Source organism: Dipodomys merriami, unplaced genomic scaffold (assembly GCF_024711535.1).
Source record: "Dipodomys merriami isolate MVZ:Mamm:240054 unplaced genomic scaffold, mDipMer1.0.p SCAF_338, whole genome shotgun sequence".
NCBI lineage: Eukaryota > Metazoa > Chordata > Mammalia > Rodentia > Heteromyidae > Dipodomys > Dipodomys merriami.
The window spans coordinates 1,068,334-1,082,070 of record NW_027204915.1 but is presented as its reverse complement, the minus strand read 5'-3'; positions in this window follow the sequence as shown (position 1 = coordinate 1,082,070).

Sequence of the window (13,737 nt, the reverse complement as noted above, 5' to 3'; positions counted from 1 at the left end):
GATAGCCTTTTCTGGTAGAAACTTTTAGCAAATGACAGAACCTAAATCTATGCATCTGCATTTTATGAAAGCCATATGTTACTTGCTGAATCCAATTGCTTTTCTCTATTTTGCTAGGACAGAAATTATTCTCAAGATAAGAGCCAATCGCAGTGAAAGACATAATCATTTTTATTTGTTAAAATAACACACAAAATAAAACAATTCCACTTAAGCGACTCTAATACTAGTACTTATGAAGATGTTCCTGAATGCCAATATCCACTGAATTTTTGGAATTTAAATTTCTACCAACATATGAAAACTAGAACAAGAAAACAAATATAGTCTTAGAGCAAACCAGCCTTGCAATAATTTTCTTAATGGTTTTGAAATTACAAAAGAATTGATACCATTAAGAAAATGATCCTTTCCTATAGAAATCATTTAAAAATGTTTATCACTTATTATAATTCAAATACCAAACAAGAGTAATTTTATATAATCAGTACAAATATCGTTTTATTACTATCATAAAATAGAATAAAAGACCAGTCCCAATATATTATCATTAGTCTTAATTCCTAATCATTACATAAATATCTTAAACAAAATCTAAATACTCATTTCTTTAACATAGATATAAATAGTGTATACTTTTCATTAGATTTTTCCAGAGACATGTATTCATGTTTCTAAGAAATGTTCACAGCAGTTAAAAGATGCTTTTGTGAAATTAATGTGATATATTTTGTTGTTGTTGTTTGTTGTTGTTGTTGTTTGCAAGGCCTGGGCATTATCCCTAAGCCTTTTTATGCTCAAAGCCAACACTCTACAACTTGAGACACAGAGCTATTTCCTGTGTTTAGTAGTTAATTGGAGATAAGAATATAACAAGTACTTTTCTGTCTGGTCTAGTTTTGAGCAGAATTCTAAGATCTCATTACCAAGAATAGCTTGAATTATAGGTGTGAGTCACTGGCACTTGGTTTGATGTATTTTTTAATTTTACTTATGTTTTAATATTTTTGTTTCTCTATAATGTACATCATTCTACACATAAATTTAGATATATGTATATATTTCTGATGACAAATAATCTCTAAAAAGATATGTCTTTATACACATTATATATATGTGTGTGCATATATATATATATATATATATATATATATATATATATATATATATATATATATATTTCTGAAGACAGACTCCTAAAACTTTTATGCTACTATTGTTTTACCTTTTTCATTTCAAAGATAGACAGTCTATTGTATAGTAAGGAAAACCCTCAGTATTATATTTTATGCCATATTTCAGATTGGGAAGCTTTGTCTGTGTGAATAAGTTTATTTCTTTTGTTTCTGCTTTCCTATTCATAATTCTGTTTCTCATAGTATTGTTCTAAGGACTTTTTCTTTATCCCAATTTGGGGCTTGGACATAACTCATGTTCAGTTTGCTAACAGTAGTCATTTTACCATTTGAACCATGCCTCCAGCCCAGAAATTTTTGTAGTTAATTGGAGATATGACCTCATGAATGGTCCTACCAGCCTGAAAACCATTATCGCTCAAGTCTCATCTTTCTTAATCACTAGTATTATAGAGGTGAGTCATGGACCCCAAGAGTCAATGACGTTTCAGGTCTTATAGATTCCACATGTTTACTAGTAATTGTAATAATAAAATACCACAGATTGGGTAGTGTTAACACTGTAAATACATTGCTTCTGTGTTGGTGGAACTAAAACTCCAAGATCAGAGTTGACTTCTTCTAAGTCCTCTTTCCTTGGCATATTTAAGGCCTTCTGCTTCTCTTGGAGGAGACTTCAACTTAAATTCTACCTTTGAGATTCTGTTTCCAAATGCAGTCACTTTCTAATGCAATGGGTTTTTGATCGTTAGTGTGATTTCAGTGGGACATTATCGAACACATAACATATTACTTAATGGATAGGAGAAAATATCTAATAGGAAATTATTTGGTTTGGCCATGGAAGTTATGCTATATTTAAAAAATAGCAAAAGAGAGAAAGGTTTTATTAGAGCTTGTAAAATGAGGATGAACTCTTGACCTCAGACATGCCAAATTCTTACCCTGTCACACACTTAAATGCTTAGTGGTACTGGAAGATTTTACCCAAAAACCTATACTTGTGAAACAGTATCTCTACTACTGCCATACCAGCAGATTGTAATTTGATTGCTTATTTTGAGGTAGTATCACTATGCCTGGGCCTACTTGGACAGTGGTCCTCCTAACACAAGCAAAACACATTGTACCCAGCAAATGGTTAGCGTTTCTGAAACATTTTTTTTTTTGGCTGGGCTTGCCTGGAACTGCAATTCTCTCATCTCTATTTTCTAAGTAGATAATATTGTAGGTTATAGCCACTTTATCCAGCAAAATTATACAATTTCAAGATATCTTGATATTGCCTGTATTTGTGCTTAACATATATAGCTATCCTTAATTTTCTCCATCTTTTATTTAGTACTCTGAGTGGAAATTTTGTATCCCCTCTGTACAGTGTGTTCACAAAAAAATTAATTAAAAAATTAAAAAAACTCCTGTATATCAATTTTAAAATAAAAAATGCATGAACAAAGAAAAAAAAAGAAAACATTGACTTTCTTGATATACATGGCTTTGTTTGTATGGAATCCCATCACAATCCAAAAAATCTCCCAAAAGTTTATGTCTAGAATCATGGAAAAGAAGGCTTCAGGTTGGAAAAATAACACTGATCCTTAACTTATAATTGCACTATATTTATAGTGTTAGTCAATGCTTTCTAAAGTATGAGAAGAGAAGGAAGGCATAAATGTGAAAGATGTCAGGTCTCTGTAGAATTTCTGTAGTTGTCATTTCATGTTATCTTTCTTCCTTAAAGCATGCTTTATTAAAACCCTCTGGGTGGATATTGGTTGGACTAATTGGTAACCTTCCCCGGGAAATGAAGCTGATTTTAGACTACCGATGATTTGGTAAATAAAAGAATGATGAGAATGAGCACAGATATTGTCACAAAATAAGCCGACAAAGTTCAATTGCTGAACAGCAAACAAAGCAGCTTCAAGTCCGATGATCCACATTGGGACATATATTGATAGATACATATGTATACATATACACACATACGTGAAAAAGTAAATATCCAGTAGAAGATAGAGAAACTTGGTGTGACAAGTACTAAACTATATCAAACTGGTTGCAGTAAAGGTACAGTAAAATGTCAATAGTTTAGCATAGATTTTGCATAGATTTGTAAAGGATGAAAATTTTTCCTTCATTTTATACTTTACAAATGTCCTTAGTATGTATTAAGTTTTTTTATATTGTAGTTGGAGCATCTATACAATGCTGAGAATTGGGATTACATAAAGTATGCAACATGAATAGGCCAGCCTGAATAGATAAATTCATTAGATTCTTATTTCCATTTAACTACCAGGAAAAATGGAGTTCAGTTCAGATTTTATGTAGAGCACTGGCCTTGAACACAAAAGCACCATTCACGCCGTGAGTTTAAGCCCTAGGATCTACAGAAACAAAAACACTAAATACAACTTGGAGTTAGATATTTTATAATGAAGCATTTTTATATGCTGTACCTTGTTAGAAAGACTAAATTTCTGTGTTAGCTTTATAACCTACCATAATAAGTGATATTGTCCATTTAGTAAGCAGAAAGGCTTACACTGATTTATAAGTTTGAAGGTTTCAGTGTATGTTCAGTTGGTTTTATTGCTTTGGTGTCCTGTGGCAAGACAATGTCAAGGTGGGGAGTATGTCAAAAAGAAATGTTTTTGACCTAGAATGATTAACAGATAAAAGAACAAAGTAGATGAGAGTCCATGTTCTCATAGGTTTCACTCTGAAGAACTTAATCTCCAAAAGAACTATTCAGGTATTCTCCACAGTCTGGGAGGAAATGTAAAGTCAATTTTGTTTAACATATAGGTCTTTCTGGGGCATTCTAAATTTAAATGGCAACACCTTCACCAATGATAATGACTTGTCCAGGGGTGGAAGCAACTAGATATTGCTATAAATTCTAATCAGATATCAGCAGACTAAATATTTTATGGAATTCCTATTAAAACTTTTTCTTGCAGGCTGACTGGGTTTTCATACTACACATGTGTATATCTGTGTGTATGTGTGTGTGTGTATTTGAATAAACTAATATAGCAATGTAACAGATAAAATTATTAGTATGGCCTTTTTCTTCTCATACCATGAAAGCCTGCCACAAATCCAATCAAATCCCATTCAAGATTCAAACATTAATGCTGTCCCAAAAGTTCTGTACACAAACCCATGTACATACACTTCATTTAAGACGGCAATGGTATATGAAAATTTTAAGTCTTCCAATTACGTTGTCACCAAGGAAACAACGTACAATATTTCCTTTAAAAATATCTAGATTGTAGAACACTTTAGCCAGAAAATTGAAGCACTATACATTACAGGATTTAATTTAAATATTTAGTCACTGAAATGGATATTCAATATCCACAACTTAGAGTTCTTTTAAAACACATAATTGCAAACCTCATCTATTACCATCTTCCGTGAAGACAGTCCTTGCTGAAAACGAACCAAATGTGGTAAACCAATTAAAATGTACGCCATTGTTAAATGCTATTGTTTTAAAGCATGGAAGTGACAGAGCAATTAATGCCAGTGAACAGCCGGTTCTAAGAAGTATGAAAAGTGATTATTTTGTACTCTAGGTGGAAAACTCCACAGATGTTTCAGATTGTGCTTCGTTCTAGGCATTTGTGAGATACATTTTGGAAAGCACAATGAATGAAAACATATTGTTTTATAAAGATTTGCTGGCTGAGAAACCAGGGAAAGAAAACTTATTGAAGTGTTTCAAATGAGAATACAGACAATAGGGTGGGTAAGATGTGATATTCAGCTTTAAATACAGATTGAAGCAAACCAAAGAATGGGATTTTTTTCCCGTAACAAATGCTTTCTTGGTATATTGAGCTATACACTATAATGAAAAGTCAGGAAAAAACACTGACGCCTGTTGAATTTCTTTCTTAAGAGAATCTTAAATGACAAAGGTGAAGAAATTTAAGTATGTTAATAAAACATTATCAAGTATTTAATTTTTGATTAAAAGTTAAAACAAACTGACAATTAGTCCATTAAGATTTATGTTTCCTGTCATATTTTGTTTTCTCTTTGTTCCTCTTTTTTGGGTGGTGATTTTTTTTTCAGAAATGCAACCTAGTCTTAATCATTACCCACAAAATTTATGCTGTCATAGAATCAGAGAGTTTTATTTATTAAATTAAGACTACAATAGGCTCGGGAAGGGAGGTGAAGGGTAAACAAAGGAGGAGGCTGCAATGCTTGGTAAGAAATGTATGCATTATCCTGCCCATGTAATTGTAGCCCCTCTGTACAGTATGTTCTCAAATGAAATAAAATAAAATTTAAAAAAAGACTAGAATAGGCTCATTTTATGTTAACCCAAAATATTAACACCAAAATAATTTTTCACTAAAAAAAATTCATAAAAAATTATGAGGACTTGGTGGAAGATGGAGGAGGAGAAGCTGGAGGGTAAATAAGCTCTTGCACAGAAAGTAGTTTTAGTGTTCCAGTGAACAGTCGTAGGCCAGAGTCACACCAAGTGTGCCATCACAGTACAGAGAGTTTGGCCAGAGAGGGAAAATCCAGGCAAGATGACAGATCTGAGCACTTGCCAGTAGCCACAGCTATGGTGGCAGTAGGGACAGTTCCAGTGGCTGTAGCCACCATACCTACAGAAAGAGTCCACGACAAAGGCCCCAGACGTGGCCTGTGAGCAGATTCTACTCACCAGCAAGAACTGTCAAGGAGCAGATCTCTTCATCCTGCAGATCACAGATCAGAGACGACCCAGGAACCAACACTCTGGCATGAGCAGAATCCTGACATCCTCACTCCTTCTCAGGGGGCAGAGAAGAGAAGGCCATCCTTTCCCCACCACCAGAGATCTCCATCTAGGACTCTTACCTATGTAAGGCTGAGCAGCTAGCTCCAACTCATTCCTTGGAAGAAAACAAAGGAGTCATTTGGCAAGTCACAGGAAGTAGACATGACCTGCCAGGCTCAGCTCCACCCAGGGGAATGTCACCCCAACCAGCCAGTGGCAGCTCTGTCCTTGGAGGAGTGATTTCCTTCACAGGGCAAACAGAGCCAGAAGCTGCCCCTCCCTACAACAGTCTAGACAAACATTTGAAACTCAGGAAACATAAATCCTGAGAATGGGCTTCCCAAGTGTTTCAGGAGTTGCCCCTCAGGGAAAAGCTACTGTTTCTGAAAGGCCTCAACTACCCAGAACCTAACCTCATCACAGCATCTCCACACTGGAGGAAACAGCCATCTCCCTCATTTGTGATACTCAAAGCAGATCTCCTTCCCATTGAAGTAGCCTGGGAGGAGGATCACAAAATCCTGAGTAAAGCAGAGCATTTTTCTGCCTGCCCCAAAAAATTTACTTAAGAAACCAATCAAGCAAAACGAAAACTAAACACCACAAGCACACCAGACTCCACCAAGAGACTGGTTATGGACACAGGGGAAATAAAGGATCTTCCCATTCCCTCCCACCAAAAGAACCCAAAAATCAAATCAAAGAACTCTTTTTTTTATCTTTTTTTTTCAATTTTAATTTTTTAAAAAGTGTTTGATGTTAATTTTTTCTCATAATTTTTATTTTTGGTGTGTGTGTGTGTGTGTGTGTGTGTGTGTGTGTGTGTGTGTGTGTGTGTGTGTTTAAACTCTTTTGACCTTTTGGTCCTTTATATTGTTTTCATTTTTCTCTATTTATTCGTTTTTGTTTTACTTAATTGCTGTTCTGCTCATCCCCCGATACATACCTGTGGTCGATAATTAGATGTTATTCTCCATTCTTTACATAATCCAGAAATTTATTTATTACTCGATTCAAAAGGTCTTAGGCTGAACTTCTTGAACAGCAGTATTATTTTTTTACACCAATATAATTTTCAAGTACCTAATTTTAATTTTTTTTATTTTTTAGTTTTCCATGTTTCCTTTCTATCCCTCCTTTCATCTCATCCTATCCTTTTCTTCTCTCAATATCATTTCTTTAAACTTACATAATTTTTAAGTGTTTCACTTCTTAAATTTAAATTTTTGTTTATCAATTTCTTATTTATTGTTTAAAAAAATCTCTCTGTTATCATTCTGTCCAATCCATTTCCTGCTCAGACATAAGGACTTGGTTAAATTCACTCTTCTCTTACCTCTCCACATCCCTCTAATCCTATTTTTCTCCACATTTCTCCCTAAACCTAATAATTCCTGCTTTTATTAGCCCATTCGTCCATGGTTGTTTGCAGTTGAATAGATTGTATCTGATGAACTAGATTGTATCTGCAACCATTTTGACTGTGCAACTACAGGACTCAGGTTGATGCTTGCCTTAAAATAGTGTTCTAGCGTAAAATTGGTTTTACTTTCATACTAAATGGGCAGAACAAGCGGAAAAACACAAGAAAAATGGCAAGTCTGGGTATATGAATTCCCAATCATGATAATCAGGTGACAGAATATTTAATGAATAATCCAGAGAAGAGTTCCCAAAAATCTCTACAAACACTAGTGGTAAACATGGTGAATGAATAGATTGAAAACTTGGAAAGGATTCAGTGTGAGCATGATAGAGAGCGAGAGGGGGTAAACCAAAGATTAATACAGGAATCTTGTGAGCATGAGGAAGCTACTCAAAGATTAATACAGCAATTGCATGAGCAGATTGAGAACAGTCAAAGAGAGATATAGTAATCGCATGAGAAGGCTGAGATCAGTCAAGGAGAAAGAGGAATTGCATGATTGTGAGGAAGCTAATCAAAGAGTAATACAGGACTTGCGAGAGAGGGTGAGAATAGACCAAGATCAATAAAGGCATTCATGGAATCCATGAACAGACAGCTGAATGAATTCAGGGAGACCACAAAGGGAATTCTCAGTAGACCCCAAGAAAAGGACTGGGAGTCCAAGTAAACCATAACGAATCAACTAAGTGATTTGAGAAGAAATACTGAACGACAAATTAAGGAAGTAAAGTTCATACAAGACCTAAAACAAAGCTCCAACAAAGATTTGGAGCTATCAAAGCCAAACAATTAGAAGGAAAAGAAATTTTAAAAACCAAGTAGAAAGTCTTGACAGTCGGTTAGACCATGCAGAAGATTGAATCTCAGGGATTGAAGACAGACTAGATATTATAGAGAAAGAATGTATAACTATCCAAGACAAATCCTAGAAATATGATAGATCTATTCAACAATTGGAAGGCACCATCAGAAGACCTAATCTGAGAATAATGGGTGTAGAGGAGCACCTAGAGACAGAAGTTAATGGTTTAGGAAATTTATTTAACAGAATCTTACTAGAGAACTTCACAAACATGCAAAAAACAGGCCTATTGAGATATAAGAAGCTTTTGGAACCACCAAACCAGACTTACAAAAGGTACTTAAAGATGTCCTACACATAGAAAACCAATAAGACCACAATAAATGCCAAGAAACAGCATCTAAGGGAATAAAATTAGAACTCAACACAAAAAAGCCACCAAAGAAAGTCCTGTAACACATGGAGGCTGAACAACACACTGTTGAGTCACCAGTGGGTCATGGAAGAGATTAGAAAGGAAATGCAAAGTTCATGATATTCAATAAAAAAGAACACATAAATTACCACCTCCTCTGGGACACAGGAAATGCAGTACTCAGAGGCAATTTTATACCTCTAAGTTCCTACATCAACAAATTAAAGAAATCTGAAACCAACAATTTAATGAGACATATGCCCCCCCTTGAAAAAGAGCATCAAAATAAGCCCCAATCCAGTAGATGGAAAAAAATATTTAAAATTAAATCAGAATTAAATGAATTAGAATCCAAAAAAGCCATAGAAAGAATCAACAAAACAAAGCTTTGGTTCTTCGAAAAAATTAACAAAAATTGACAGACGCCTAGCAAATCTTATCAGAAAAAGAAGAGTACATGGAAATAAACAAACTCAGAGAGGAGAATGGAAACATCACCACAGAAACAACCAAGAACCAGAACATTATAAGGGGATACTTCTCAAACCTTTATGCTAATAAGTTTGAGAACCTGGTAGAAATTGACCATTACCTAGCAAATATTGATATGCCAAAACTAAACGAAGTTGAGTTAAACCAACAGGCCAATATCAAGCATTGAAATAGAAACAGCAATAAGAGAACTCCCATCTAAGAAAAACCCAGGACCAGATGGATTTACAGTAAAATTCCACAAGGCCTTAAAAGCAAAGCTAACACCAATACTCCTCCAATTCCTCAATGAAATTGAAAGAGAAAGTGCACTATCGAACTCATTCCATGAAGCCATCATAACCCTCATCCCAAAACCAGGCAGGGACTCATCAAAGAAACAGAACTATAGACCCATTTCTTGATGAACATTGATGCAAAATTTCTCAACAAAATTTTGGCCAATCGACTTCAACAATTCATCCAAAAAATCATACACCACGATCACACAGAATTCATTTCAGGGTTGCAAAGCTGATTTAATATATGCAAATCAATTAATATAATTTACAACAACAACAAGACCAAGGATAAGAACCACATGGTTATCTCAATAGATGCAGAGAAAAGCATTTGACAAGTTCCAAAACCCCTTTATGATGAAGGCTCTGGAAAAATTAGGAATCCAGGGAACATTCCTCAATACAATAACGGCTGTATATGACAAACATACAGCCAGCTTTATACTTAATGGTGAAAAACTAAAGCCATTTCCTCTTAGGAAAGAGACAAGGATGTCCAATTTCTCCACTTCTCTTCAATGTAATATTAGAATGTGTAGCTACAGCAATAAGACAAGATGCAAACATTAAAGGATCCAAATATGGAAAGATGAAGTAAAACTCTCCATCTTTTTAGATGACATGATCTTATATTTAAAGAATCCCACAGAATCCATTGCCAAATTACTTATGCTGATTCAAAACTTTGGCAAAGTAGCACGGTATAAAATTAACCCTCAAAAATAAATAGCTTTACTGTATGCCAACAACGAGAAAGGCATGGCTGACATAAGGAAAGCAATTCCATTCATAATAGCCCCACAAAAAATAAAATATCTAGGAATTAGTTTAACCAAAGAAGTGAAAAATCTCTATGATGAAAACTTAGAAAACCTGAAAAAGGAAATCCAAACTGAACTTAGAAAGTGGTAAAAACCTCCCATGATCCTGGATTGGAAGGATCAACATCATGAATCTGGCAATACTTCCTAAAGCGATGTAAAAATTCAATGTGATACCTGCGAATATTCCGACCTCATTCTTCAAGAAAATAGAAGAGGCAATCCAAAAATTCATATGGAACAATAAAAGACCCCGAATAACAAAAACAATCCTCAACAGAAACAACAGTGCTGGAGGAATATCAATAGCAAATTTCAAAATCAACTACAAAGCCATAGTAATCAAAACAGCTTGGTGCTGGCACCAGAACAGATCTCAGGACCAATGGAATAGAATTGAAAACCCAGAAATTAACCCACTGACATATAGATCCAATCTTCGCTAAGGGAGCTAAAAATATTAGAATGGAAGAAAGACAGCTTCTTCAGTAAGTGGCTGGCAAAATTGCTTAATCACTTGTAGAAAACTAAAGCTAAATCCTTATATATCACCCTGGACCAGAATCAACTCCAAATGGATCAAAGACCTGGAGTCACAGAAGACACCCTAGGTCTCCTTGGCACAGGCTGAAATTGTCTTAATAGAGACCCAGAAACACAACAAATCAAAGAAAGATTGGACAAATAGGATTACATGAAATTGCAGAGCTTCTGCATGGCCAAGGACATAGATAGCAAGATCAATAAAAATCCCACCGATAGGGAGAAGATCTTCACTAGCCATACAACAAACAAGGGTTTCATATCTAAAATATACCTGGAACTCACAAAAGCAAATCCAACAACAAATCCTCAAAGAAAGAAACAACTGCCCAAAAATAAGTGGGCTAAAGACTTACAGAGAAACTTCTCTGAAGAGGAAGGAAGGATGGTCAATAGACATATGAAGAAATGCTCAACCTCCCTAACCATAAAAGAAATTCAAATCTCAACAACATTGAGATACCACCTCACCCCAGTCAGAATGGCTATAATCAAGAACTCTAATAACAACAGAAGCTGGAGGGCATGTGGAGAGAAGAGTACCTTGCTGCATTGTTGGTGGGCGTATAAACTTGTTCAACCACTTTGGAAAGTAGTATGGAGGTTCGTCAAAAGACTCCACATAGTGCTCCCCTATTTCCCAGCTATCCCACTTTTGGGCATTAACCCAAATGATCACAAACATGACCATACTAAAGCTTCCAGCGCAACTATGGTTATTGCAACTGTATTTACCATAGCTAAGATATGGAACCAACCCAGATGGCCCTCAGGAGATGAATGGATCAATAAAATATGGTATATATACACAATGGAATTCTAGGCCTCCATCAGAAAGAATGACATTGCCCCATTTGTTAGGAAATGGAAAGACTTGGAAAAAATTATATGAAGTGAAGTAAGCCAGGCCCAAAGAAATATAGGTCCCATGGTTTCCCTTATTTGCAAGAACTAGTATATTTGTGAGACAAGCAGAAACGGTCAGATAAGTTATGTTAGGCAAAATGAACCCCAAGATAAGGAATCAAATGGTTTTTTTCTCTCTTGCTATTGTTCCTAGCATATTTATAAGATGATTTCTTTGTTGCTTTGTAAGTCCTTCCCCCATGGTATAACCCCTGTTTTCACTGTATTTGATGTTGTTATAATTTGTGGAGGAGTAGGGAAAAACAAATTCTTTAAATAGGGATACAGGTGGACCCATTGCAACAATCAGATGTACAACACGTTATGTTAGCGCATGCATGGGTTGGTTAGGGGGGGAGATGGGAAGGTATGGTAAGGGAAAACAAAGGAGGAGGCAACAATGCTTGATAAGAAATGTAATCATTACCGTACTCATGTAATTGTAACCCCTCTATATGTATTTTCACAATAAAAAATCATGAAATAATAAAGTAAAAATTAATGTCAAATTTTTTGTTATTGTTGTTGGTCATGGGGCTTTAACTCTGGGCCTGGGCAATGTCTCTCAACTCTTCAGTTCATTGATACCACTGTACCACTTGAGCCACAGTGTTGTTTCTATTTTACAAGTGGGTTATTGGAGATAAGAGTCTCACAGACATTTCTGCCCAGGCTGGTTTTGAACCACTATCCTCAATCTCAGACTCCTTAGTAACTACGATTAGAGGCATGAGCCACCAAAGCCCAAACCATGTCAATTTGTAAAAAGCCAGCTTATTGTAACTTCTGTTTTTTTTTCCAATAAACAATCTTACTTTTTAGCATTAGTTTATAACTATGAGTTATTTTTAGATGTAACTGTGAAATTTTTAATAGAATCAAACATATTTTTAATATTTCTCAGTACCTCACAAAATCCCTGTAATTGACTTTCCCCAAAGTCAATTATTACATACTACATTACTCACTATTATTACACTCTGTATTACATATAGTGTGAAGCAAAAATAGTTTGGACCATTTTATTTAAATTATTAGATGGTATTTTAGCATTATAAATTCGCATCTGTGATTTTAAAAGAAGGAAAGAAGATTTTAGAGTTAAAATCAAATGTAAATGCATAGTGTATCCTAATTAAAGCAAAATTTATGAGTTCACACAGACAAAATTATTTTCTTTCCACTAAAGGCTTTGAAGTAATACTATTGGAAATAGTGACGTAAGAGGAGGAAGAATTCAAATGATGTCAAAGAATGTCTGTTATTGTGCTACCCCCTCCACTAACAAGACCTACCTGGTCCCAGATGCCACAAAACTTCAAGTATCTCTCTTAGAACTCTATTTGGAAAAGTTCTAAATAACTGATTATATATGTACTTTCTGTCATATGAAACAAAATATAGACACAAAACAATTGAAATAAAATGCACACATATGTTGAAGTCACCACAGCTGGAAAAACAACCAACAAAGTAGAACTCCCCCAGGAACAAAAACTTGTTGTGCCTGATTATTTTTAAGCACAAAAACCTCAAATACATGTTACCCTTGAGTAGATCCATAAAGATAACTGTCTCAGAAGTACGGTTGTGTTAATTTATAATTAAATTCATCTAGATGAACCTAATATAGCAAATCACGTGAATGGATCAAATTGTTTAAAAGCTGCACATATTTAAAAGAATAAAATAACAAAAATCATCACATACTTAAAAAATTCAGAAATGCAACCAATAAGTCCAATAGTATCCATATTGAGACCTAAATCCTACTGATTTAACAAGAACAAAATACGCAAATAATAGAATCTGAGCTGTGTACCTGAGTGTACATAATTTTAAACTACTCCAAATTACACTTTGTAGAAGACTGAATGTGGGCTATCTGAAGGAAAACATCAACCCATGATATAAATGACATTAAAAATCTCATTAAAAGAGAGAAGTAGTTTCTGGAAAATGCTATTTTAAAAAGTAGTGGTCAAAATCTTTCTAGTACTGACAAAATTGCATACCTATTTAGTTATATCCAAAAATGACACAATATACTCAAGCTGATTTGAAACTTTGAGAAAGTAGCGGGATACAACTATAACATAATTATGGATGTGACTCTG